This window comes from Heterocephalus glaber, unplaced genomic scaffold, assembly GCF_053883595.1.
Source record: "Heterocephalus glaber isolate CG9 unplaced genomic scaffold, H.glaber_assembly_v1.0 deba00001472, whole genome shotgun sequence".
Lineage (NCBI taxonomy): Eukaryota > Metazoa > Chordata > Mammalia > Rodentia > Bathyergidae > Heterocephalus > Heterocephalus glaber.
The window spans coordinates 32,523,252-32,546,982 of NW_028258315.1; the positions used below are offsets into that span (position 1 = coordinate 32,523,252).

At 38.9% G+C, this 23,731-nt stretch overlaps 1 non-coding gene and 1 pseudogene across 1 annotated transcript; both read left to right on the forward strand.

Annotated features, from left to right (window-relative positions):
• Window positions 1-1,847: 1,847 nt before the first annotated feature.
• On the forward strand, window positions 1,848-2,033 carry LOC147826307 (U2 spliceosomal RNA). Its single transcript, XR_015439634.1, has one exon. It is a non-coding gene; the product is annotated as a U2 spliceosomal RNA (small nuclear RNA).
• Window positions 2,034-18,617: 16,584 nt separating this feature from the next.
• Window positions 18,618-20,306, forward strand: LOC101703506 (sprouty-related, EVH1 domain-containing protein 2 pseudogene; annotated as a pseudogene).
• Window positions 20,307-23,731: the final 3,425 nt, after the last annotated feature.

Sequence of the window (23,731 nt, forward strand, 5' to 3'; positions counted from 1 at the left end):
TTGTTCTTCTGTTGGGTTTCTGGGATCTTGACTATTATATGTCTAGGTGTAGATTTTTTTTGATCATGGCTAGTTGGAGTTCTATATGCCTCACTTATCTGTATGCCAATTTTCCACCTCTATATGGGAAGTTTTCTATTATTACTTCTGTGAAAAGTTTTTTATGTCAATTGTACTTTCTCCTGGTTTTTTTTTTTTTTTTTGGACTCTTATCAGTCTTATGTTGCTCTTCTTTGCACCATCTAGCAGCTGCTGGATTGATTTCTTGTGGTCCCTTATTATTTTTAATAAATCTCTGTTTTCATGGTCCTTCACTGGAATCCTGTCTTCTATATCTGATATTCTATCTTCAGGTTCCCTTAATCTGTTCTGTATGCTTTCAATGGAGTTTTTAATTTCCTGAATATCTGTTTGAATCTGTTTCGTGGATTCCATTTCTTTTTTATGTTGGACGATCATGGTTTCCATTTCTTTCTTATGCTGGGCATTCATGGATTCCAGCATGTTTCTGAGGTCATCTATTTTTTTTAATCTGTTTCTGTTCTAGATCCTCTAATCATGCCTTTCACTCTGTTCACCATCTCTGTAGTTATCTGGGAGATTATTTCTGTTTTGAATTTTTCTAGAGTCTTGTTCATCTGTTTTGTTACTTCCTGTGCTATCAGTTCAGGGTGTCCAGGTGGTTGATTATTGGACTTTTCTGCCTCCTTTCCCCCAGAATTTGCCTTTTGTGGGGTGGAAGTCACCTTACTTAAATGTCTTCTCATTTTTGTTTTTGTTACCATCCTTGGTTTAGTTCCTGGGTTAATACTTTGAAATTGCTTATTGTAAGTATCTTTGTTGATGTATTTGGAACCCTTAGGGAATGATTGTTTCTCAGAGGTGTCTTCCAGGTATAGCTAGCCTTTAGGTTTTGAGTTTCTAATGGCACTGAGGCTGTCTCATTTTCATTGTACCATTGTGACAAGGATATTGCCTTTTCCATTGACTCACCCCTCCCTCTTAGTGTTGCATAATACTTCACCTGACTTTCTTTGAAGAATTCTAATTACAGTTATTGCTTCCAGGTACTTCTTCTGAAGGTAAATTTTATTTTCTCTGCATTATAAAATCTGTGTAACAAGGTCATCAAATTTACCTTGTATTTGAAAATGTTATACTTCTCTTTTTTTCTTTTTATTGACTGGAGTTTAATTTTTAATCTGTAGTGTTTATTTCTAATATTTCTATATATTTTGTCTCTAATGTGAGTAAGTTTGATTCAATGCCCTAGAATAATTGGGAAGCAAGTAAAAGAAGAAATGAACCCTTGACTGAGGATCAAAAAGATCTGAAAGAAGACATTATATTTTTAAATGTTTGTTACTTGATTTATTTATATCCTTTTTGATTAGTCCTTTTTATATTCTGTGATATTTTACTACCTAGTCAATATAATTGATGATAACTTTTATTACAAAATAAAGATGAAAGATTTTTAGTTATAATATGTACTAAGTACTACAGTTTAAATGATGTTGAAAAGCTCAGTCAGAGGCAAGTACACTACTGGCAATTATAATATACTGTACCAAGAATTATGCTATCACTATAGCATTGAATGAAAGAAACAAAATTTTTCTTGAGTCTACTGTCTAGTGTTAAATACAACACACACAAATGCAAGTACATAAAAGATCAAAATGTGGAGACTAGGAAAGATATCTAACTACTGAAGTTTTAAATTAAAACACTATAGTAGGGGCTGGGGATTTAGCTCCGTGGTTCTGCTGCCTGCCTCACAAGTGCAAGGTCCCGAGTTCAATCCCCAGTCCCCCCCGCCACCCCCCCAAAATATAAATTGTTTTATTGCTTCTCGGCCTTTTGGCTAAGATCAAGTGTAAAATGCTGTAGTGGACATGAACATAAACCCTTTTCTAGCAATCATCTTATTATCCATTGATATTTTGGACTTCTGTGAGTAATGAAAGGATATCCACATGCTTTCCATAATGCCAATGGTTTCCTTAAAACAATGTTTGACTTTTGCTCTTCCATTAATTTGTTCATTCTTTCTCAATTATTTCTAATTTTTTAATATAGGAATGTAACACTTTTGTTGGGGATTTAGCTCAGTGGTGCCACACCTGTCTCAAAAGCACAAGGTCCTGAGTTCGAGCCCCAGTACCAGGAAAAAAAAAGAATGTAATACTTTTAATATTAGAGACCAGATGTTCATTTCATAGAAGTGCTGTCTAGAAGCAGTACAAATAGAATTATTTATACTAGGAAAATGCATGGGGACTTGATAAATCAATGTAATTGTCAATAAATTTAGAATTCTTTGACTGAGAAGAGCCTATATATATATATATATATATATATATATTCTGTGGATATGATATATATATATATATATTTATTTATTTTATGTAACAACCCCCCTTAGAACTTGGCAGTTGATAGCTACAAATGGTCCCAAGCTACTGATTGGGTTCATGCTCCTGCACTTGTCTCTGCTTTGAAGATCTTAGCAGGGGGCAGCTGCTACCTGAGACATGTTCTTCATATGTATATCTTACCCCAGAAAACCACAGCAGCATCATGGAAGAAAGGAAGAACTATGGATATACAGTATTACCTACAAAGAATGGAAAAATGTACTGTGTGGATGTGGGTGTTGTAAAGTATGCAGGGAAGGATTGGGCTGTGAAGAAGAAGGTAAAAAAGAATACATCCAAGAATTATAATCTTATTAAGAAAATCTTGGCACAAAAACTTGGAGAAATTATATCACAATAGATATGCAAAATAAATAATCTTTATCTGCTGCATAAATAGTATTAGGAACAGAGTATCATATAGCCAGTATTGGAAAATGTTTTTCTCCCACTTACACAGTAACTTATGAGGTCTGCCATATGCTTTTAAATTAGAGTAACTTATGAGGTTTGCCATAAAACAGTTGGAGGTTAAATAAAAGTTGCAATACCAAAATGTTACTAAATGATGCATAAAATTTATGATGAATATTTACATATAATACAGTAACAGCCAACAAAATTGTGTGAAGAAAATTTACATTATTATTCCTCCCTTGAAAAACTTCACGTGTACCCTTCCATACAAATTTAAAACAAACAGCAATTACAGTTTATTTTTCAACTCACAGAAGGAGTCCTTTGATTGTGTCTTTTTGAGCTTGTTAAATTCCTTTGTTTGGCTTTAATTTGAGAATAAGCAGGATACAATAGTATGTCACTGATGGAACATCTTTGTCTTGTCACTCCGTGTTTAGTGACTTAAAGCTGTTTCCACATTACTAAGAGAAACAGTAGGTTCCTGCATAAATAGCATATTATAATTTTGCTGTTAAATTTTGCTGTGTGTTTATGCAGCACTGGGAAATTATTGAGGTTGATGTCCGTGTAACCTTAGTAGTTACAGCTTTAAATTCATCAATCAAATTTTTGTTGTAAATCTGTGTTTGCTAAACAGTCTCTTCGACTTGGGGTATATAGGGAAAAAGTGAACACTGTTTTAGGAAATAACTGACATTTTAAAAAGGAACAGGTAATAAAAAAAAGATAATCATGATGCAAATTTTCAGCTTTGTCATTTGAGTGAAAAATAAAATGGAGTTAGTAAGACAAAGAACCACACATAGCTCTGTGTGTGTGTGTGTGTGTGTGTGTATGCATATGCACTGCCAGTGCCTATATAAAGAGGTTCTATCAAAAATGAAACCCTAAGAAATTAGTACAGTGAATTCATATTGGGAAGATGATAAAGAACTTTTATATAAAGAAATTAACATATGCCAAACCCAGAGGAGAAGCAAGTGATTTCTTAGAAAATTGCAAATAATGTGATTCATTGAGAGTGCATAATATATAACACATAAAATTGTAAAGAAATAAAGATGTGAAATGTATAGATTTTTCTCTGACTCAAAAATCTTATTTCTTGTACTCTCTCTCAATATACTGGCATTGACTAATGGACCCAGTATTATTTGTGGCAGGACAGAAATGGAAATTATTGAAATGTCAATCAAAAGGGGATTGGTTGAATAAAACATAGTGTATTTAAAAAGTTCAGAACTATGTAGCAGTAAAAGGGAGGGTAAAGGCAGATATGGTTGTGCATCGCTATAATCCTAGCACTCTCAAGAGGCTGAGGCAGGAGGATTGCAAGCTTGTGCTCAGCCTAGGTAACCTAGTGACTTAGCAAGACCTTGTCTAAAAAACAAAAATGTCTGGGTTCAATCACTAGTACCACAAAGATTTTTTTTAAAAAGGAGAGTGATTGCCAAGATCCATTTTAAATAAATATAGCAATAACTGTTCAGGCAAGTGTTTATAGTATGCTTTCTTTTACACAGGAATGAGGAGATATTAATGTAAACACACAGGTGTTTACCTACAGCTAATAACATGTTTAATGCTGGAGATGAGAAGGAAGAAAGCAGAGAGGACAGGGTTGGAGGAGACATGTGCATGGGTGTTATATATTTTTAACTTTAAAGTCCTGTAACTTTTTTGTGTAATAAAATATTGAGTAAATAAATAGGAAATAAAGCAATCTTTCTTCTTCCTGGATCAGGTTATGAGTTTAGTAATTGGTCTCACAATGTAAACATCTATAACAGAGGTCAAAACTGTTCATTTTCAGGCACTGAACGTTAGGCAAGGACTGACACTGACCCTTGCAGAGGAGGAAAAGCATGAGATGAGGTCCACATTTGTTCCAACATTTTTCCTGGGGCCATTTCCATAACAGGGCTCCAAGGTCTAAAAAAGGAGCCCTGATTTCACAGAACAGAGAAATTGTAACTTAGGGATTCTGCAGTGCTCCTGTCATTAGAACTGGATACAGGAAGAGAACTATGCAGAGGAAAATCTCTAAACATTTCCAACATGTGGGTCCTCTTGAATTTTTGGCTGAATACCAAGTACATGTACAGTGAGATCCCAAAGGACTGCTCAGAGAAGAGCTGCATGAGCACAGTGAAATAAATAGGACACAGAAGGCCATGTGATGCTGTGAGACATTAGAATTCAGGTGAGTCAGACTGAAGGAAACATGCTGACAACCCGACACACTGATCTGAGACCACACATAAACCATGCCTAAGGAATAGGTCACTTATGGATTCCTACTATATGGGAAGCTGTAGTGCCAAGGGATTATATACATTTAAACTAATTAAAAAATACAATTAAACATGAAATTATTCTGACACAATTGCTCATCTTCAGTGTTTCATCATGACACATGGCTAGTGGCAGTGTTATTGAAAACTGAAAATTTAAACACTGCTATCACAGAAATTTGTACTTGTTAGTACTGATTTGAGTACACCTGCCTTATCAAAGTGTAAAACCAAACTTTGATATAAAGAAGTCAGTCTATCAGTAATGCAATGAACACACAAAACAGCACAACAATGTAGCATCTAATAAAAAGTGTAAAAGAAATAAGAAAATGATATCCATAAACAGAACATAGAACAATAAAATAGACCCATCAATAATAGTGGTCTTAGAATTGGCATGAAAGAACTTTTAAAAAAGTTATTGCAGGACGCCGTAGCAACGGCGCGAGTCGGGCGGAATGCGCCAAATCAGCCCGCGCCCGGACAGCAACCCACTGGACACCTCCCCACTCCTCTGTACAGCCACCTGGTTCCACACTACAAAGACTCAGAGGACACCGGACAACCAGACCACTGTACCAGGTAAGTAGGAGTCATCTTCACCTCCCATCAGGACAGGGACTTTCTTCAGGCAAAGGGCAGCTGAAACCTGCAACACAACTCTGCAGAGTTCAACCCTACAGGAGGACAGGGAGCTCAACTTGGGACTTGCAGCCAGAAATCTGCCTGAATCTCATGGGTCTGCGACTAGCTAGTTGAGACTCATTGACTTGTATCTGCACACTGCAACCCACGTTGTCTATTGTGACAGCAGAGACATACCCTGAAAGAGGCCCTTCATCTTCATGGTTATTTTTTATTCCCAAAATTAGTTTTATTAGTTTGTTTTTTTTTTCTCTTTTCTTTTCTCTTGCTCCTCCTATCTTTAATTTTTTTTCCTACTCTTTGCAAATATTTTTCTCTCCTTTTTTTCTTTTCTTTTCTTCTTTCTTTTCTCTTTCCTTTCTCTCTCTCTTATACTCACTCTCTTGCTCTCCCACATTGTTTATCTTCCCTTTTTGTCCCTGTTTTGGTCCTCATTCTGAGTTCTTCATTTTCCTATTATTCTCATTTTCCTTCTCACCTGTGTTCTCTAGCTACACTGCTAACCTTCCCCAATCCTTCTTCCCATATATCCCTCCCTCCCCAACCCCTTTTAACTCCCCATCCCAAAGGGTAAAGTTGTTATATTGAAGAGTTATTCACTATATGTTGGGTTGGCCCTCGATCTTGACTTAATTCACACAGCTAAAGGTGATAGATTAATAACTACCTCAAAATGTCATTTTCAATGATGTACTTGATGTAATAGTGTTGCTGATTGTATCACTTGGGCTAAGGTGTTGGTATTGATCTAGTCAATGAACCTTCCTAGTATAAGGAAAATGAGATAGCCTTAGAGTCATTAGAGACTCAAAACTTAAAGACCAGCTATATCTGGAAGACAACTCTGAGAAGAAATTATTCCATAAGGGTTCCAATTACAAGCAACAAAGATACCTACAATAAGCAATTTCGAACTACCAACCCAGGAGTTAAACCAAGGACAGTACCAAAAACAAAAATGAAAAGACATTTAAGCAAGGCACAAACTCAGACTTCCACCCCACCAAGGGTAAATCCTGGGGAAAGTGAGATGGAAAAGTCCCATAATCAACCACCTGGATACCCTGAACTGATAGCACAGGAAGTAACAAAAGAGATGAATGAGGCTCTAGAAAAATTCAAAGCAGAAATAATCTCCCAGATGTCCACAGAGATGGTGAGCAGAGTGAAAGACATGATTAGAAGATCTAGAACAGAAACACATAAAAAAATAGATGACCTCAGAAACATGCTGGAAACCATGAATACCCAGCATAAGAAAGAAATGGAAACCATGATCGTCCTATATAAGAAAGAAATGGAATCCATGAAACAGATTCAAACAGATATTCAGGAGATCAAAAGATCCATTGAAAATATCCACATCAGATTAAGGGAATCTGAAGATAGAATATCATATATAGAAGACAGGATCATGGTTAGAGACCATGAAAATAGAGATTTCTTAAAACTAGTAAGGGACCACAAGAAATCAATCCAGCAGCTGGTAGTCGATGCAAAGAAGAATAACATAAGACTGATAGGAGTCCATGAAAAAACAGGAGAAAGTACAATTGACATAAAAAAAACTGTTCACAGAAGTAATAGTGGAAAACTTCCCAGACAGAGGAAGAGAATTGGACATACAGATAAGTGAGGCATATAGAACTCCAACTAACCATGATTGAAAAAAAAAAAACTACACCTAGACATATAATAGTCAAGATCCCAGAAACCCAACAGAAGAACAGAATCCTACAAGCAGTTAGAGAAAAGAAACAAATCACCTACAAAGGAAACCCCATCAGAATCACAGCAGATTTCTCAACACAAACACTCAAATCAAAGAGAGCCTGGAGTGAAGTATTTCAAGCCCTAAAAGAAAATAACTTCCAACCTAGACTGTTGTACCCTGCAAAATTATCTTTCAAAATCAATGGGGAAATTAGATACTTCCACGACAAAGAACACCTGAGAAATTTCATGAACACCAAACCAGCACTCCAAAGAATTCTAAACAATATCCTAGAAAAAAGAAATGAAGATCACAACTCCATGAGGCCCAACAGAGGGAAGCCACCAGGTAAGGTAAGAGACTAAAGGGAAAGGGGGAAAAATAAGAAATAAAATAGCCAACAACAGTAAAACATCATGACAAGGATAAATCAATATCTTTCAATTATAACCATCAATGTTAATGGCCTCAGTTCACCAATCAAAAGAAATAGACTGGCAGAATGGATTAAGAAGGAAAATGCAACAATATGCTGTATACAAGAAACACACCTAACTCAAAAAGAAACTCATAGACTGAAACTAAAAGGATGGAAAACAGTTCTCCATGCCACAGGAACCCAGCAGAAAGCAGGGGTTGCAATCTTATTTGCAGACAAAGTAGATTTCAAACCAAAACTAATTAAGAGAGACAAAGTTGGTCACTACATCCTTGTGAAGGGAACAATCCAAGAGGAAGAGATGACAATCCTAAATATATATGCACCAAATACAAATGTCCCCAACTATACAAAACAAATATTAATAGACATGAAAAACCAAATGAACACTAACACAATTGTAGTGGATGACCTCAATACCCCACTATCACAAATATACAGACCATCTACACAAAAAGTTAACAAGGAAATTCTACAACTGAACCAAGCTGTTGAACAAATGGACTTAATAGATGTTTACAGAGTGTTCCACCCCACAAAATCGAAATACACATTCTTTTCAGCTGCACATGGTTCGTTCTCCAGAATAGACCACATGCTACCTCATGGGACATATCTAAGTAAATGTAAAAGAATTGAAGTTAGCCCCTGTATATTATCAGACCATAGTGCAATAAAATTGGAGATCAATAACATAAGAAACCACAAAACCCCAACAAACACATGGAAATTGAATAACACCCTTTTGAACAACCAATAGGTCACAGAAGTAATTAAAGAAGAAATTAAACAGTTTCTACAAGTAAATGAAAATGCCAGTACAATATACAGGAATCTATGGGACACAATGAAAGCAGTTCTAGGCAGGAAATTCATAGCAGTGAATGCCCATATTAGGAAAACAGAGAAAACTCAGGTAAATAACCTAACGCAGAACCTCAAGCTCCTAGAAAAAGAACAGCATAATGAATCCAAAGCTCGTGCAAGAGAGGAAATTATAAAGATTAGGGCAGAAATCAATGCAATGGAGACTAAGAGAACAATACAAAAAAAATCAATGAATCAAAGAGTTGGTTTTTTGAAAGAATAAATAAAATTGATAAACCCTTAGCCAACCTTATCAAAAAAGGAAAGAAAAGGCACAAATACATGCAATTAAGAATGAAAAAGGTGAAGTCACAACAGAGCCAACAGAAATCCAGAAGATCATCAATACCTACTTCAAGAACCTCTAGTCCAATAAAATGGAAAACACAGAAGAAATGTGCAGATTCTTAGATACATACGAATTGCCAAAGTTAAATGAAGAAGATATAGAAATTCTAAACACCCCAATTACAATGAGTGAAAATGAAAATGGAATAAAATATTTACCAAGGAAGAAAAGCCCAGGTCCGAATGGATTCACTGCTGAATTTTATAAGACATTTAAAGAAGAATTAATGCCATTACTCTTTAAACTCATCAAGGAAATTGAAAGGGAAGCAATACTTCCAAATTCATTCTTGGAAGCAAGTGTTACTTTGATTCCAAAACCATGGAAAGACCCAACCCCAACAGAGAACTACAGGCCAATCTCCCTAATGAACATAGATGCAAAAATCCTCAACAAGATACTGGCAAACAGAATACAGAGGATCATCAAGAAGATCATACACCCTGACCAAGTCAGATTTATCCCAGGGATGTAAGGATGGTTCAACATTCATAAATCAATTAATGTAATACACCATATTAACAGAGTCAAGGACAAAAAACATACGATCATCTCAATAGATGTAGAAAAAGCATTCGACAAAATCCAGTACCCATTCATGGTAAAAACCCTACAGAACATTGGAATAGAAGGTCTTTATCTTAACCTGATTCAGGCTATTTACGAAAAACCAACAGCCAATATCATACTAAATGGTCAAAACCTGAAAACTTTCATGCTAAAATCAGGAACAAGACAAGGATGCCCACTATCACCACTCCTGTTCAATATGGTTCTGGAAACATTAGCCACAGCAATTAGAAATGAGAAAAAAATAAAAGGAATAAAGATAGGAAAAGAAGAAGTTAAACTGTCATTATTTGCTGATGACATGATACTTTACATAGAAGACCCAAAAAGCCCCACCACAATACTTCTAGACTTAATTGACAGATTCAGTAGAGTAGCTGGACACAAGGTCAACTCTCAAAAAACAATAGCCTTGTTGTACACAAATAACAGACTCACTGAGAGAGACATTAGGGAAACAATTCCTTTTACAGTAGCATCCAAAAACATGAAATATCTAGAAATCAATATAACAAAGGAAGCAAAAGACCTCTACACTGAAAACTACAGCACTCTGAAAAAAGAGATCGAAGAGAATACAAGAAAATGGAAAGACATCCCTTGCTCGTGGGTAGGAAGAACCAATATAATGAAAATGGCCATACTTCCAAAAGTATTGTATAGATTCAATGCAATGCCAATTGAAATTCCAACAATATACTTCACAGAACTTGAGAACACAATCCAAAAATTCATTTGGAACCAGAAGAGACCTAGAATAGCTAAAGCAATTCTAAGCAACAGAGACATGGCTGGGGGTATCACAATCCCCAATTTGAAACTATACTACAAAGCTACTGTGATAAAATCAGCATGGTACTGGCAAAGGAACAGACCTGAGGATCAGTGGAATAGATTAGAAGATGCAGAAACAACTCCAGACATGCTCAGCCACCTCATCTTTGACAAAGGAGCCAACCACCCTCATTGGAGGAAAGATAGCCTATTTAATAAATGGTGTTGGAAAAACTGGATTTCAATATGCCAAAGATTGAAACTAGACCAGTACCTATCACCATGCACTAAACTAAGATTGAAGTGGATTAAAGATCTAAATATTAAGACAGAAACTCTAAACTTGCTGGAAGATAAGTTAGGTAGAACTCTTGAAGATATTGGCATAGGAAAAGACTTCATGAACAAAACCTCAGTAGCACGGGAACTAGCAGAAAGAATCAACAACTGGGATCTCATCTTATTAAAAAGCTTCTGCACTGCAAAAGAAACCACCAACAGAGCTTACAGACAACCTACAATATGGGAAAAAAAATTTTAGCAGCTGTACCTCAGACAAAGGACTACTATCTAGAATATATAAAGAATTGATAAAAATCAGACCTCCCAAATTCAAAGACCCATTTCAAAAATGGGCATCTTAAATGAACAGACATTTCTTAGACAAGGAAGTAAAAGCAGCAAACAAATATATGAAAAATTGTTCAAAATCACTGGTCATTTGAGAGATGCAGATGAAAACAACACTGAGATTCCACTTCACCCCAGAAAGAATGGCTTCTATCAAGAAATGAACAAATAACAAATGCTGGTGGGTTTGTGGGGAGAAAGGAACCCTTCTCCATTGTTGGTGGGAGTGCATACTTGTGGAACCACTGTGGAAGTCAGTATGGAGATACCTCAAACAACTGGGACTAGAGGTCCCATTTGACCGAGCTATATGTGATATATATATATATATATATATATATATATATATATATATATGCACAGTTTGTAATAGCTAAAGCTTGGAAGCAGCCCACGTGCCCATCAACTGGAAACTGGATAAAGAAAATGTGTTTTTTTTAAATGGAGTACTACTCAGCCATAAAGAATGAAAAACTGGAGTCATTTATAGCTAAATGGATGCATATCGAGGCCAAACTCTTAAGTAAAATAATTAGGACACACGTGTAAATACTGAATAGTTTCTCTAGTGTGAGAAACTGATAGTATAAACAAGGGTTAAAATGATTAAAGTGAATAATTGATAATTTGAAATAGGAAAAAAGATCCAAAGATGAAGGAGTGAAGGGAGCAGGAGGGGAAAGGAAAACAGGGAAAGGAAAATCTATGAGAAAGGAAAAAAAAATGGAAATGAAATCTATGTAAATAAGGAAGGGTGAAGGGGGTGAAGTGTGCACAGGTAATGGGGAAAAAAATAAAAACCAAAATATATCATGTACAGGTACAAACACCCAATGATAAATGTAAAGGAATTGTGTACCTAAAATGTACCAATAAAAGAACTAGAAAAAAAAAAAAGAAAAAAGTTTTTGCAGCCAAGTGTGGCAGCACATGCTTGTAATCCAAGCACTTGGGAGGCTGAGGCAGAAGGATTGTTATGAGTTTGAGGTCAGCCTGGGCTACATAGTTCAGGGCCAGACTCAACTGAAAAATGAGACCCTGCCTAAAAAAAATTATTTTTTGCAAATATGTTCAAGGATTTAAAGGAAAGTAGAGCACATGAGAAACTTCACGAATACCAAACCAGCACTCCAAAAAATTTTAAACAATATCGTAGAAAAAGACAATGAGGATCACAACCCCAGGAAGCCCAGCAGAGTGAATCCATTAGGCATGATAAGAAATTAAATGCAAAGGGGGAAAATCCAACAAAAATAAAAAGTCATGACAAGGATAAGTCAATACATATCAGATATAACCATCAATGTTAATTGTATCAATTCACCAATCAAAAGAAATAGACTGGCAGAATGGGTCAAGAAGTAAGACCCAACAACATGCTGCATACAAGAAACGCACTTAATTCAAAAAGAAACACATAGATTGAAAGTTAAAGGGTGGAAAACAATACTCCATGCAACAGAAACCTGAAAAAAAGCAGGAATCACTACACTTTTTCCTGATCAAATGGATTTCAAACCAACACTAATTAAGAGAGACAAGGAAGGCCACTACATACTTGTAAAGAGAAAATTCCAAGAGGAAGAGATGACAAACACAAATATATATGCACCACACACACGCCCAACTATATAAAACAAACACTAATGGACATGAAAAATCAAATAAGCCCTAATACAATAGTAGTGGGGGACCTCAATACCCTGTCACAATTAGATCAACTAGACAAAAAATAAGCAATGAAATACTAGAACTCAATAAAATTGTTGATCAAATGGACTTAACAGATGTTTACAGAGTGTTCCACCCCACAAAATCAAAATACACATTCTTTTCAGGTGGACACAGGTAGTTCTCCAAAATAAACCACATACTTGCTCATAGAACATGTTTAAGTATGTGCAAAGGAGTTGAAGTTATCCCCTGTATATCATCAGATGATAATGTGATGAAATTGGAGATCAATAACAAAAGAAAGTTCAAGAATTTAATAAACACATGGAGATTGAATACACTTCTGAATAACCAATGGGTCACAGAGGAAAATAAAGAAGAAATGAGGTAGTTTCTACAATTAAATAACAAGGCCAATATAACATATTGGAATCTATGGGACACAGTGAAAGCAGTCTTACGAGGGAAATTCATAACAGTGAATACTCGTATTAGGAAAACAGAGCGAGCTCAAATACATACCCTTATGCACAACCTCAAGCTTCTAGAAAAAGAAGAGCAGGACAAACCCAAAGCTCATACAAGGGAGGAAATTAAAAAGATCAGAGTAGAAATCAATGCAATGGAGACTGAGAGAGCAATACAAAAAAATCAATAAAGCCGAGAGTTGATTCTTTGAAAGAATAAACAAAATTGACAAACCCTTAACCAACCTTATCCAAAAAAGGAAAGAAAAGACCCAAATCCATGCAATTAGAAATGAAAAGGGTGAAATTACAGTGGACCCAGCAGAAATCCAGAGGATCATCAATACCTACTTCAAGAACCTATACACAAGAAATGGACAAATTCCTAGATACGTATGAATTACCAGAGTTGAATGAAGAAGACCTAAAAATTCTAAACAACCCAATATCAATCAATAAAATTGAAAACATAATTAAAAACTTACCAATGAAGAAAAGCCTGGGTTCTGATGGCTTCACTGCTAAATTCTATAATACGTTTAGAGAAGAATTATTGCCACTACTGTTTAAACTCTTCAATGAAATTGAAAGGGAAGCAATACTACTGAATTCATTCCTGGAAGCAAGCATCACCTTGATCCTCAAAGCAAAGAAAGACCCAACTGAAAAAAGAATTATAGGCCAATCTCACTAATGAACATAGATGCAAAAATCCTTCGTAATGTATTGGTAAACAGAATACAGAAGATCATTAAGAAGATCATACACCCTGACCAAGTGATATTCATCCCAGGGATGCATGGATGATTCAACATATGCAAATCAATAAATGTAATACACTATATTAATAGAGCGAAGGACAAAAACCATATGATCATCTCAATAGATGCAGGAAAAAGCATTTGACAAAATCCAATGCACATTCATGATAAAAACTCTACAGAAAATTGGAATAGACAGTCTCTATCTCAACCTGATAAAAACCATCTATGAAAAACCAACAGCCAATACATATTAAATGGTCAAAATCTGAAATCCTTCACACTGAAATCAGGAACAAGACAAGGATGTCCACTATCAGCACTCCTGTTCAATATAGTCTTGGAAACATTAGCCAGAGCAATTAGATAAGAGAAAGAAATAAAAGGAATAAAGATAGGAAACAAAGAAGCTATCATTATTTGTAGACAACATGATACTCTATATAGAAGACCCCAAAAGTTCCACCAAAAGTCTTATAGACTTAATTACCAGATTCAGTAAAGTAGCTGAATACAAGGTCAACACACAAAAATCGATAACATTCCTGTACACGAACAACAGACCCATTGAAAAAAGGAACTGGAGAAACAACTCCCATCACAATAGCATCCAAAAAAATGAAATACCTAGGACTCAACCTACCAAAAGAAATCAAAGACCTCTACTCTGAAAATTATAACACTCTGAAAAAAGAGATGGAAGAGCATATCAGAAAATGGAAAGACATCCCTTGCTCCTGGATACCAAGAACCAATATAGTGAAAATGGCCATACTTCCAAAACTTCTATATATATTCAATGCAATCCCAAATGAAATCCCAGCAGCATACCTCACAGACCTTAAGAAAACAATCCAAAAATTCATTTGGAATAAGAAGAGACCTAGAATATCAAAAGCAATTCCAGGCAACAAAGACAAATTATAGGGAATCACAATTCCCAACTTAAAACTGCCCTACAAAGCCACTGTGATAAAAACATCATGGTACTGGGAACAAAACAGACCTGAGGACCAGGGGAACCTATTAGAAGATGCAGAAACAACTCCAGACACACTCAGCCACCTCCTCTTTGACAAAGGATCCAAACACCCTCATTGGAAGAAAGATAGCCTCTTTACTAAATGGTGCTTGAAAATTGGGTTTCAACTTGCCAAAGATTAAAACTAGAAAGAACTGTGTCTCTCAAGATGTGCTAAACTAAAATAAAAATAGATTAATGATCTAAATATTAAAACAGAAACACTAAACTGCGGGAAGAGAGGTTAGGAAGAACTCTTGAAGACATTGGTGCAGAAAAAGATTTCATGAAGAAAACCTCAGTTGCATGTGAACTAGCACAAAGAATCAACAAGTGGGATCTCTTCTTATTAAAAAGCTACTTCACAGCAAGAGAAACCACCAACAGCGTGAAGAGACAATCCACAGTGTGGGAAAAATTTTTTACCAGCTTTCCTCAGACAAAGGCCTACTCTCTAGAATATATAAAGAATGTAAAAAAATCAGACCTCCCAAATTTAAAGACCAATTCCAAAAATGGGCATCTGAAATGAACAGACATTTCCAGACAAAGAAGTAGAAATAGCAAATAAACATATGAAAAAATGTTCAACATCACTGGTCATTCAAGAGATGTGCCCAATTGCCCATCAACTGGAAACTGGATAAAGAAAATGTGGGTTTTTACAAAATAAAATGAAGTACTACTCAGGCATAAAGAATGAGAAATTAGAGACATTTATAGGATGCACATTACTCTTAAGTGAAATAAATAGGACTGACATGTAAATACCAAATACTTTCTCTGGTGTGAGAAACTGAAAGTGTAAATAAGGATCAATTGGCATAATAGATATTGTGAAATAGGAAGAAAAGGTCCAAAGGGGAAGGGAAAGAGGGAGGGATTGGGAAAAGGAAAGAAGGGAATGGAATTAATATGAGAAAATGAAAAAATGGAAACAAAGCCTTTGTAAATAGGGAGGGGTGGAGGGGTTGAAGGGAGGGCAGGAGAATGGGAAAACAATAACCAAAATAGATTATGTAAAGGTACAGATTTCCGAAGAGGAATGTTATTATACTGTATATCTAAAATGTACCAATAAAATTACTTTAAAAAAGAGATTTGAGCTCCAGTCATAATTTGACTTTTTCTCAAAGGATTTGTGTTTGCCAGAGAATTTAAACTTTATTATGTTAGATGAACCAAGCAAGAGATAAAATTTTTTTTTTAGTGTGAAAGTTTTACTTTTCCATAGAAGTGAGTTGTTTTGATTGGCTGATTTTTAAAAAATATGATATCAGTGAAGAATGTCAATCAGTTCTAGAACACATAGACCAGATACTAGGCCAAAGCATACAATCCTGGAAGTCATTTTAGGGGATTCAATCAATCCTACTCTTGTAAGAAAAAGATTTGGCTTAAACTGTGATCAATACTATCAAAATTGATAAATGTAAGGTCTTCAGAAATTATATCTGAGAAATACCCACACCTTCACTTGAATACACATCAGTGCATTTGAATAAAAATGAAATAAGATTTAAAACATGTTTTTCCTGGATAGACTTGCTCATTTACTCTGAGACTGTTAACTAGTTACCTTAGCTCTGTTTTGAAGCCCTGTTGAAAGCATGCTCTCTCACAAAGGCATTTTTGTATTCACTGTGCAAACCTTTAAAAAGAAAAACACCAATTTCTTTTTCCTAAGGCTTTGTTTTAGAAAATAAAAAAGGCTTTACCAGTTACTGTAAGTCACCCTTCAGTAGCTCACTGTCAGGCTCTCTCACACCTGCCAGCTGAAGTTTCCTCTGAACCGACAGCAGCTTTGCCACTCCTGAGCACAGTTTGGGGTCCTCAGCTTGCCACCTAAACAGGCTGTGGACAGAGGTGCACCCACTTCTGCAGGTGCACACTCCTTAGGGAAAGCACTAGAGGGGCGGCAGATTAGTCCCTGAAGTGGTTCTTCATTGGAAAATAGTGCCAGAATTCACAGGGTGATGGGGGTGTGTGTGGTAAAATGGGTAAACAACACCCCCCCCCCCAAAAAAAACCTACCCTACCAGGAGCAAATCCCTGACACCATGATGTGGGGGTGGTGTGGATAGTATATAATCCCTTAGATTCTGGATGGTCAACTCAAGGTTTTAAAAATCTTCCTTTTAAGACAAATTTATATATAATGATAAACACAGACCTAGTTTTTAAATGGTTGGTAAACTTACATAACATAAAATTTGCCATTTTAACCTTTGTTAAGGATGCACTTTCATGGAAGCTAGGTATGTTTATATTGTCACATGTGTATAGATTCTAAATGTACTATATAATGAGTTTTGGTAAATGTACATGCCTTACAAATGAAAGTTTATTTTAAGGTACTGGACATTTTTGTCATTCTGCAAAGTTGCTTTATGTCTCTCAAGAATAAGATTTAAAATGATAACTTATTTTTTCCTCTATCTCCTGTTTTCATTTAAAAGCTTCAGAATATAGAAGAATAACACAAACAAATCATGCACTTAGGCAATTTATACCCTGCCCTAAGCTACTGATATCTGGTGTAAGCCCACGGGGAGCAAGAAACAGAATACAGAGGAAAGGGTGATTTTCTAACTGCGGTACAATGGGAAATTCCATTTTGTGGTAATAGAATGCTTCATGAGGGCCATGTCACATTCAACTCTCTTGCACAGTTTAAAAGTGTCCAGTCAGTAGCTTGCATGCCTGTCTTTTCTCACCCAGATGGTTTCCCATTCCTCAGGGCCTGCTGAGACCACCAGCTTTGGGAAATTCCTCCAGGAAGAAGAAAAGTGCTAAGGGCAAAGTAGATTCATAGCACCGTGCATCTCCAATGGAAAAAAGTCTTCACAGTGTCTGAGGTTGTGTTCTTAACGACCCTACCCCGGATGAGCTACTGTTTCTTGGTCTACCTTATCTGGTGCATTTGGCAGCACTGGCCAGGGTGACCTTGTTGTTTAAATGAGGATAAAGAAAGAAAGAATATGATGGTGAGAAATACCTCATTATCTTAACTACTGATCAGAATCAGTAGGTGCGTTTTGCTTAGGGGTAGCCTGAAGAACCACTCCCATCTCCTGTTGGCTGCGGAGAGAATCCAATATGGAGTAAATCGGCTGAGTCTAGAGATGGGGCTCCGACGGGCGCCGTGCACTGCCTCCAAGGCGCACCTCCCTCGGCCACCCACCGCTCCCCGGAATCGTGATTGGCCAGCCCCGGGGGCGAGCCTGGACCCAGACCCGGCAGGCAGCCGGCCCTGCGCCTTCTCCCAGGAGCAGCCCCGCCGCTCCAGGGCGCGCTTGTTTTTCTCCTGCTTTGCCCCACCGCGGTCCCAGGTCCCCTTCCGGCCCTACGCGCACTCAAAGCCTGGAGCCCCCGCCCGCCGGGCCCACGGCGCTCACTCTCTCCTCGCGTTGCCCGCACCCTTCCTCAAGCCTCGCCCGCGCTGGAATTGCCCTGGTTCCCTTTCTGCTGCGGCGGCCCTTCATCTCCAGCACCCCTCACCCCCACTAAATCAGGCTCTCTTCGGAGATGTGAAGAAGCGGGGACAGCGCACAGGAAGATGAAGGGATAGGCGTCTAGGTGAACAAGAAAATGACCGAAGAGCACACCCGGACGATGACAGCTACATTGTGCTTGTCAAGGCTGTGCCCATGACCAGAGATGACTCCAGCGGGGCATGGTTCCCACAGGAAGGAGGCGGGATCAGTCGAGTGGGGGTCTGAAGGTCATGCACCCCGCAGGCAATGGAAGTGGCTTTCTCATCCATGGTGATCGGCAGAAAGACAAACTGGTTATACTTGAATGCTATCTATGTAAGAAAGGACTTGGTCCACACCAAAGCCAATCCGACACTTCATCATTGGAAGGTCGGTAATAGGAGGTTCAGACTTACTTTCCAAAGCCCTGCTGATGCGAGCGCCTTTGACAGGCGAGTGAGGAAAGCCATCAAAGACCTTAGGGAAGGTTCAACTACATCATCTTCCACTACTCATAACGGAGCTGAGCTTGACGATGATGACGTTTTTACACCAGCTACGGACAGTTCTTCTGATTCTTCTCAGAAGAGGGAACAGCCTACTCGCACAGTCTTCTCTCCCACATCCTGTGAGCATTGGAGGATTTATACTCTCGACGCGTACCCCTCGGACCATTATTACCTCTACCCGCGGATGCCGAGGCCCTACCCACCAGGTGAGCTTCCCAGACGTCGACGAGGAGATCTTGCGCATCAACCCCAGGGAGAAGATCTTTCTGACGGGCTGTGAGGACAACAGGCACGAGCCAATCAGAGCCAAGTACCTGGACACCTCAGAAGACGCGGACTCCTATGTGCACTTCGCCAAGGGCGAGGTCCCCAAGCATGACTACAACTACCCCTACGTGGGTAGGCCCTAGGCGAGGACCTCAAAGACCGCGGGGGCAGTGTGATCAAGACGCAGGCCCCCCGGGGCAAGTCCCAGTGGAGGAAGGAGGAGGGCGACATGTTCAACCTCGAGGAGAACTGGAGGGGCCACTGTCAGGACACGCCCGACTCCGTGAGAACTTGCGTCTACCACGTGAGCTGTACGTGCCGTGTGGACAGCATGCTCAATCACTTGTTGTCAGATCCTGAGGGAAACTATACAGACCCTTGCTCATGCGACACTAGCGACGAGAACTTTTGCCTCTGCTGGATGGCTCTTAATGCCTTGTCTTTCTTGGCCCCTTGTGTGTGCTGTTACCTGCCCCTTCGGGCCTGCTACCACTGCGGAGTGATGTGCAGGTGCTGCTGCAGGAAGCACAAAGCAGCAGTCTGACTCAGTTTCCCCTCCTTCCCCTCCTCCATCCACAGCCACAAGGGAACTTGTTGTCTCTTACTCTCATCTTCTCCCCTGCTCCCTTCTACTCCAAGGGGCGAGGAGAGGCACCATTCCAGCCTGGGGAACGCGCCGGGTGGACTCTCTGCTCCCCACCACCTGCCGCGTCTGCCACACACTCATACACACGCTCGAAAAGTATTCGAAGGGAAGGAACCTTTTGCATAGACTCTCCTGTATTATTACCAGACTGTACTCAAACTGTCTTATCCATGTGTTGATCTTCCTGTCTCTCCTCCCACCCTGTCTCTTCCAGTTCAAAAGGATCTGCAATGCAAGCTACTGATTTTTGGTGGGTTTTGTCGCTGCTTTTTCCAAAAGCACTGAAGAGTGTCTTTCGGGTGGTGCCTGTTGATGGCCAGCATCAGGTTCCCACGGAGTAGTGACTGAGCAATGAAACAAACCCACCAGAATTATTCTAACCTGCGGTCAGTTAGGTATAGATGAGCTTGTCAACAATCTTATACTAGGAGACAATACAGCTTTCACTCGTCTAAAGCCAAATTTCCGTGTAAGTTAGTTCTATCTTTAGCCCATCTACATTTTTCTGGCCAACCCACCCAAAGTCTGTTGGATTTATTCACTGATGCAAAACATTCACCTGTAAAATGAGGAAGAATTGAGCCTTAACTTCAGTTTAAATTGTGAGAATCTGGAAAAATTCCTTAAACTCCGTCACATCCTTGTGGACCAGGGCTTAAAAGGGGATTTCAGGTTTCTATGAGCCTCCCCAGTTACCCATGAAATAGAACTTTTTAAAATTGTGTTGCCACCACATGTAAAAACCTTAACAATATTAGAATAAGATGCTAATGAAGTCAGAAATTTTGCTCATTGATTTGCAAACCAAACAGTCTATTCAAACACCAACTGGTATTCTACGAACAAGTTCCTGTTGAAAAACACTAAGATTGTGGTGAATAAAACTATAGGAGCTTCCCCCAGCCCTGCTACTGTTTTATATTAACCAGGGGGGATTTTAAATGTCATAAATTTGAACAGTGGTGGTTTGCATTTTGTTTGTAGGATTATGTTTTGCTTTCATTTTGGACTCAATTTCTTATCACCAAATTCTTCATTTATACTTGGGAAAAATCAAGGCCATCTGTAAAAACCCTTCCAATGCCTAAGTGTCTTTCTCCTGCAGCTTCACACCTAGACTTGCCACTTCGGGTGCATAGATGGTTAGGTCAGCTGACTGATTCCCCCTGTTGCCTTGCCATGTAGGAGGTGTCTAGTTAGCTGGAAAAGAGTATTTTTGTAACATATTGCAAGGAATAGCCAAATCTTCTTATTAAAGAAAGAAGAAATGTGAAGAATGGTTACTTGTACCTAGCATGGTACAATCAGAACCTTGTGGAGATCATAGAGGACACGCCTATCGATGCTGGCTGTTCTTCCAGCCACAGTCTTTCACTGGTAATTGCCAGTTGAAGGCATGGCCTGGTCTCCTCTCCTCCCTTCCCTCATCCTTTTATTGCACACAGGACATCAGTCTTCACGGAAAGGGAGTTTCTTGCAGTCTGCCAGTCTTACTGGGAAAATGCTAGCCATGTTTATCTTCATGGGAATGTTTTAAGCTCGCCTGAAAGCCCATCCCATTTCTTTTTGTTTGGTACCAGGGGTCGAACTCAGGTCCTTCCGCTTGTGCAGCAGGCGGTGAAACCACTGAGCTAAATCCCTGGCCCCATCCCTTTTCTTTAAACAGAGCATCAGTGTAAATAACCAATGTGCTTATGAGTTAGTTGGTAGATGTTTTCATCTGTTGGAATGAATGGGTGGGGCTTTCTAGTGTGGAAAAGGAGCAGGGAGTAGTCCGTCTGGATCAATGGAAGAAAAGAACCCTTCCCTGCCAGAGTAACATCTAGAAAACCCTCAGCCAGTCTCTAATGCTTTGGAGAGACCATCTACTCTGAGCCTGAGGTGTTGGCTCAGGGCCTTTCTCTAAGGTTGCCTCTCTACAAAGCACAACTCTAATGTATGCTTCCTCAGACCTCAGTTACAGTGCCCCTATTTATTTCACTGAAAACATATCCCAGTGGCTTTGTGTTTGTCACTTCTCTGGTCATTACTTGTTCTTTCTTCTTTTACCCTTGCCAGTGTGCTGCTCACCCCTTGTAAGAGTTATGCTGGTGAATCTTACTTGGTGGACACTGGTTTGAAGGCAGTGGTTAAGGGCACAAAGACAACGCTGGGGACATCTGTGTGAATACGTCTCTCTGATTGCCACACTGCTGCTGAACAGTGTGTAGTATTTTCCCAGTCAGCTTTGCCGTACTCATATCAATCATCTGAGGGAATTATTCAGATTTTAATTTTTTAATCTGTGGTAACAAACATTAACCAAAAGATTTTGTTTGGAGGCTTCCCCCAGTGCCCCCCCCCCGAAGCTATTTGCTCACATTAACAAATTAAAGTGCCTGAAGCATAATTCATTCTTTACCTGTATACTAAAATCCCTGTTGTATTGATTTTTTTGTAATAAGCCCTTTTACCTCTGTGTAAAAAATATATTTACAAATGTATGATGTACATTTTAGTTCTTAACTTTTTTTAATGGTTTCTAATATGTGTGACCAATGTAGCCATTGCTTTAAAGATGTACCATGTAAATACAAACACATCCTATCAAAAAATAAATAAAAAGAACCACTTCCATGAATATGCAGGGCATGTAGAGATGGAACTATCATGGCAAGGCACTTTATGGAGCTAAAGAACTCTCTTGGAAGAAATACCCTATTGGAGTCAGCTGAGTGATGATAGCTTTGGTAGTTTGGGAGGATGTTGGAGATTTGGCTTGGAGGAAAATGCAGTGGTCTGGAACACTAACCAAGTGGAGCTGGGGCTGGGATCCGGACCCAGTGTTAACTCTCCCTGTGAGCTGTTCTATTCCTATGGAAGCACCCAAGAGTGGTGGGCACTGCAGTTTTGCCAAGCCACTTCTAGAGGCAGAATCTGCCCACCCTGGGCAGACTCTCCCTCACTGTCCAACCCTGCCACTCTGGCCTGCCTCAGCCTATAAGCTAGCTTGATTTTCAGGGCTCTTGCTACTACATGGCCCCACCAAAGGACTATCAGCTGCACTAGGTACAAAGTCACTTGAAGAGCTGATTTCCTCTGGAAGGAGGTGGCTCAGTTTGTGCCAGCTGAATGAGGATGGAGGAAGACTCCAAACCTGGTCAGTATTTGTAGCAACAGGATCCCAGAGAATAAATAGGTCCTTTGGCTTTAACACATTGCCTTCCAAGGGTAAAGAAGAAACATTTTGTCATCTTGATTTAGTAAACCAAGTGTCTGTCTTTCTATGAAATGCCTTATTTGAGTTCAGATGACGCCAACATTGGTGATGGACAGACTGGGAAATCAGAGGCAGTGCCTGTTTACTCATTCCTTTTTTTTTTTTTTTTTGATACTGGGATTTGAACTCGGGTCCTTGCACTTGTGCAGCAGGCAGTGAAACCACTGAGCTATATCCCTGGCTCCTATTTACTCTTAACTGGTGGGAATATCTTCTGGGTAAAAGAGTTGAGAGGAATCATGAGATGGAGCCTGGCTTCTCCTGATGCTGCAAGCTTGGCTGTCCCTGGAGACCTGGGAAATGAAGCTGCTTAGATCTTCAGGGCTGAACTGAGGGGCTGGTGGAGATACAGTATTGGCTTTCATGGGGCATGACACTTGCTGCAGCTCAATTTTATTATGTGCTCCTGGTGGAAGTTTGCTTCACATTGTATGTGGCAAGCCACATGCTAAATTTTCTGCTTCATTGCTCATTAAATGCTACAGGGCCAAGTCATTTCCTTTGCCAGTGGCTGGGAGAGTGTCTG